General features: G+C 45.1%; 1 pseudogene; it reads left to right on the plus strand.

Moving 5' to 3' along the window:
* Nucleotides 1–2526: 2526 nt before the first annotated feature.
* On the plus strand, nt 2527–3089 carry LOC138637802 (large ribosomal subunit protein eL8 pseudogene; annotated as a pseudogene).
* The last annotated feature ends 2579 nt before the right edge of the window (nt 3090–5668 follow it).

The raw sequence follows: 5668 nt of genomic DNA on the forward strand, positions 1-5668 counted from the left end.
TGGTCATGCAAACACATGATCTCCTCTCCGAAGGTGCCGGTATTCTAGGGGATTACTTCAGCCGGGTCCCTGAATACATACACACATAACCACACTGGCTCAAAGCACATAACTTATATTGATACTAGCGCATGGCCGTGCGGTCATGTGAACCATTAATAGCTGCAGAAACTACAGGACCTTCCCAGAAGGACCAATGGGAGGCTGCCACATAACTTGAGCAACTTCAGGACCTTCCTAGAGGACCAATGGGAGTTGCTGCAGCACCTGAGCATGTGACCCTTGATCTCCAATGAGAGATCTTACCCTGAGCATTCTCAGAAGAGGAAAAGTAGGAATTAGTCACAAAGACATCTGCTCCCCGCTGACCAGTACTGGCTACAATGGCAGAAGCTGGAAAGGCAGCAGTAACCCTTTGCACAGTGTCAGACTGAGCAAGATGCTGGGACCGATGCCTCCGCCGAGCAGGCTCCACTGCAGCAGGTGGAGAATGGGAGACCACGGCGGAGATGGCTCAAGATTCCCCCTGTGGAGAGGCGGGAACTCGAACCCTAACACCAGGTACACATGAATTGGTCAATTTATGTGCTAAATGCTCTCATTTTTTCATATTGCTAGTGCTGTTTAATTTTCTAGTGCAGTTCAATTTTCATGTTTCATGTTTGCAGGTTTATCACCGCAGTGTGCTGCCTTATTCATTTGACTGTACACGAGTTGGTGACTCTAGGTTCAGCACCTGTTCACACTTAGTCTATGTTTGGATGTGACTGTCAGTTTTTTGAAATTTCCTTTCAGATTCAGAGCATGCCATCAATGTCCGCCTGGCATCGCCCTTCAGCGCATTCAGAGCTGCCTCCACTTATAAATCTGGGGTCAGGTTACATAGCTTGACTGAACTTCCAATACCAAGGATGCATCATGGGACCCATGGGGCAAGATCATGGGACACAAGGGGCTAGATCGAGACAAATCAGATAGGATCATGGGGCAGGATCATAGGGCAGATGAGGCAGGATCATGGGGTAGGACAATGGTACACATAGGGCAGGATCATGTTACACATGGGGCAGGATCATGGTTAACATGGAGCAGGATCATGGGGAAGAATGGAGATGTCAGATGGGGTCGAAGGGGAGATCATATGGGATAGTATGGGACATCACATGAAAGTAGAATAGAGACACATGGAGCGAGGATGGGAAAACATATGGCTGGAGCCATGAATGAGATACAAGGGGACCAGAATGGGGGATATTATTACTGCAGCGATGTATTTTATTTTTGTGGATACTGTTTCCAATGGTGGTAGGCCTTTACTGTTCATGGCGGTGCTAGGTCACATTTTTTCTTCATGTGGTGTAATGTAAAAGTTGGGAAAAAATTAAGTAATGTGCTCTGCAATCACTTCTCTAGATAACTGTGTTATTTTTTATAGAGACGAGTCCAGACTTGAAGAAGTGATGGTGGTCTGACATGGATTAAGAAAAGCGAAGATGAACGACTTCAACTAGAGACTTCACTGGTAAGTCTTTGTATTACCTATACACTATATAGTATATACAGAGCTCCTTAATGTAATGCCACTGGTAATCACTGTGTTACATGTACACTATACACTATATGCCCCCTGAGGAAGGACTTTACCGAAACGCGTGTTGGGGTGGGCTGGAGCTGGCGTGATCCCCTATACTATTGTGGTATGTACACTTTTGTCATCTGTACCTGCACTTGCCTATGGGTATTTATTATTATTATTATTATTATTATTATTATTGTACTAGATTGTGGCCCGATTCTAACGCATCGGGTATTCTAGAATATGCATGTCCCCATAGTATATGAACAATGATGATTCCAGAATTCGCGGCAGACTGTGCCCGTCGCTGATTGGTTGAGGCAACCTTTATGACATCATCGTCGCCATGGCAACCATTATGACATCATCGTCGCTGTGCCCGTTGCTGATTGGTCGAGGCCTGGCGGCCTCGACCAATCAGAGACGCGGGATGTCTACGTCCTTTGTGACATCATCGTCGCTGTGCTGGTCACTGATTGGTCGAGGCCTGGCGGCCTCGACCAATCAGAGGCGCAGGATTTCTACGTTGATGCTGTGCCGGTCTCTGATTGGTCGAGGCCTGGCGGCCTCGACCAATCAGAAAGCAAGGATTTCCAGGACAGACAGACAGAAAGACAGACAGACAGACAGAAAGACAGACAGACAGACGGAAAAACCCTTAGGCAATTATATATATAGATAGTATTATGCGATTATCTCCATGTACCCTGTGACAGTGTGTGATCACTGTTCATGTGTGCCTACGGCAACATCCCATAATTTCATATGGGGTGTTTTTGTTACTATCACCTGGGGATCATTGTCCATTTCCTAGGTTCCATGAGGTCTTGTTCACGTCTCCTACCTTGCTGACTTTGTCTATTTTCTATTGTTTGTTCAAATAAATATATATTTTTATATGCATTTTGGACTTGTACACTATTTTCCTAGTGGTTTTGCTTATACACTATATGGCCCTGGACTGGCAGACAGCCACTCAGCTCTTCAAGCTGGTGCACAAATACTGGTTCAAGACCATGCTGGAGAAAAAGAAATGGCTGCCGGCGCATGCTGAGCAGAAGGCAGCCGGAAAAGGAGACTTCCCAACAAAGAGACGCCCTGTGATCAGAGCAGGTGTTAACACAGTGACCACCTTGGTGGAGAACAAGAAAACCCAGCTGGTCGTCATCTCTAATGATGTGAATCCCATTGAGCTAGTCGTTTTCCTGCCTGCCGGAAGATGGGAGTCCCCTAATGCATTGTGAAGGGCAAGGCCAGACTGGGCCGCCTCATCCATGGGAAGACATGCACCAGTATTGCCTTTACACAAGTGAACCTGGAGGATAATGGAGCCCTCTCTAAACTGGTGGAAGCCGTGAAGACCAACTACAATGAACGACACAATGAGATCTGTCGTCACTGGGGAGGAGGCATCTTGGGCCCGAAGTCTGTGGCCAGAATTGTCAAGCTGGAAAAAGCAACGGCCAAGGAACTGGACACAAAACTTGGTTAAATATACTGACCGCTTCAAATCTGTTCTCCCCATATAAAGCTCTGCAGCTGTGACATCTAGCAGGTTAACCCCTTTCTGACATCAGACGTACTATCCCGTCAAGGTGGGGTGGGCCCCTATGACCACCGACGGGATAGTACGTCATACGCGATCGGCCGCGCTCACGGGGGGAGCGCGGCCGATTGCGGCCGGGTGTCAGCTGCCTATCGCAGCTGACATCCAGCACTATGTGCCAGGAGCGGTCACGGACCGCTCCCAGCGCATTAACCCCCGGCACACCGCGATCAAACATGATCGCGATGTGCCGGCAGTGCAGGGGGCTCCCTGCGGGCTTCCTTGAGCCCCCTGCAGCAACGCGATGTGATCACATTGCTGCGAGGGTCTCTCTACCTCGCTCCCTGCTCCAGGCCCGGATCCAAGATGGCCGCGGCATCCGGGTCCTGCAGGGAAGGAGGTGGCTTCACAGAGCCTGCTCAGAGCAGGCACTGTGAAGCCTGCAGTGCTCTGAGACAGATCGGTGATCTGACAGAGTGCTGTGCAAACTGTCAGATCACCGATTTGTGATGTCCCCCCATGGGACAAAGTAAAAAAGTTAAAAAAAATTAAAAAAAAATGTGTAAAAAAAAAAAAAATATTCCTAAATAATGAAAAAAAAAATATTATTCCCATAAATATATTTCTTTATCTAAATGATAAAAAAACAATAAAAATACACATATTTAGTATTGCCGCGTCCGTAACGGCCCGACCTATAAAACTGGCCCACAAGTTAACCCCTTCAGTAAACACCGTAAGAAAAAAAAAAAACGAGGCAAAAACAACGCTTTATTATCATACCGCCGAACAAAAAGTGGAATAACACGCGATCAAAAAGACGGATATAAATAACCATGGCACTGCTGAAAGCGTCATCTTGTCCCGGAAAAAACGAGCCGCCATACAGCATCATCAGCAAAAAAATAAAAAAGTTATAGTCCTGAGAATAAAGCCATGCAAAAATAATTATTTTTTCTATAAAATAGTTTTTATCGTATAAAAGCACCAGAACATAAAAAAATGATATAAATGAGGTATCACTGTAATCGTACAGACCCGAAGAATAAAACTGCTGTATCAATTTTACCAAACGCAGAACGGTATAAACGCCTCCCCCAAAAGAAATTCATGAATAGCTCATTTTTGGTCATTCTGCCTCACAAAAATCGGAATAAAAAGTGATCAAAAAATGTCACGTGCCCGAAAATGTTACCAATAAAAACGTCAACTCGTCCCGCAAAAAACAAGACTTTGTGGACCAAAATGTGGAAAAATTATAGCTCTCAAAATGCGATAACGCAAAAAATATTTTTTGCAACAAAAAGCGTCTTTCAGTGTGTGACGGCTGCCAATCATAAAAATCCGCTAAAAAACCCGCTATAAAAGTAAATCAAACCCCCCTTCATCACCCCCTTAGTTGGGGAAAAATTAAAAAAATGTATTTATTTCCATTTTCCCATTAGGGCTAGGGCTAGGGTTAGGGCTAGGGCTAGGGTTAGGGCTAGGGTTAGGGCTAGGGTTAGGGCTACAGTTAGGGTTGGGGCTAAAGTTAGGGTTAGGGTTGGGGCTAAAGTTATGGTTTGGGTTTAGATTACATTTACAGTTGGGAATAGGGTTGGGATTAGGGTTAGGGGTGTGGTTAGGGTCACTGTTGGGATAAGGGTTAGGGATGTGTTTGGATTAGGGTTTCAGTTATAATTGGGAGGTTTCCACTGTTTAGGCACATCAGGAGCTCTCCAAACGCGACATGGCGTCCGATCTCAATTCCAGCCAATTCTGCGTTGAAAAAGTAAAACAGTGCTTCTTTTCTTCCAAGCTCTCCCGTGCGCCAAAACAGGGGTTTACCCCAACATATGCAGTATCAGCGTACTCAGGACAAATAGGACAACAACTTTTGGGGTCGAATTTCTCCTCTTACCCCCGGGAAAATTCAAAACTGGGGGCTAAAAAATAATTTTTGGGGGAAAGTTTTTTTTTTTTTATTTTCACTGCTCTGCGTTACAAACTGTAGTGAATCACTTGAGGGTTCAAAGCTCTCACAACACATCTAGCTAAGTTTCTTAGGGGGTCTAGTTTCCAAAATGGTGTCACTTGTGGGGGTTTCAACTGTTTAGGTACATTAGGGGCTATGCAAACGCAATGTGACACCTGCAGACCATTCCATCTAAGTCTGCATTCCAAATGGAGCTCATTCCCTTCCGAGCCCTCCCATGCGCCCAAACGGTGGTTCCCCCCCACATATGCGGTATCAGCGCACTCAGGATAAATTGGACAACAAATTTTGGGGTCCATTTTCTCCTGTTACCCTTGGTAAAATAAAACAAATTGGAGCTGAAGTAAATTTTTTGTGAAAAAAAGTTAAATGTTCATTTTTATTTAAACATTCAAAAAATTCCTGTGAAGCACCAGAAGGGTTAATAAACTTCTTGAATATGGTTTTGAGCACCTTGAGGGGGTGAAGTTTTTAGAATGGTGTCACACTTGGGTATTTTCTATCATATAGACCCCTCAAAATGACTTCAAATGAGATGTGGTCCCTAAAAAAAAATGGTGTTGTAAAAATG

Source organism: Ranitomeya imitator, chromosome 5 (genome assembly GCF_032444005.1).
Source record: "Ranitomeya imitator isolate aRanImi1 chromosome 5, aRanImi1.pri, whole genome shotgun sequence".
NCBI lineage: Eukaryota > Metazoa > Chordata > Amphibia > Anura > Dendrobatidae > Ranitomeya > Ranitomeya imitator.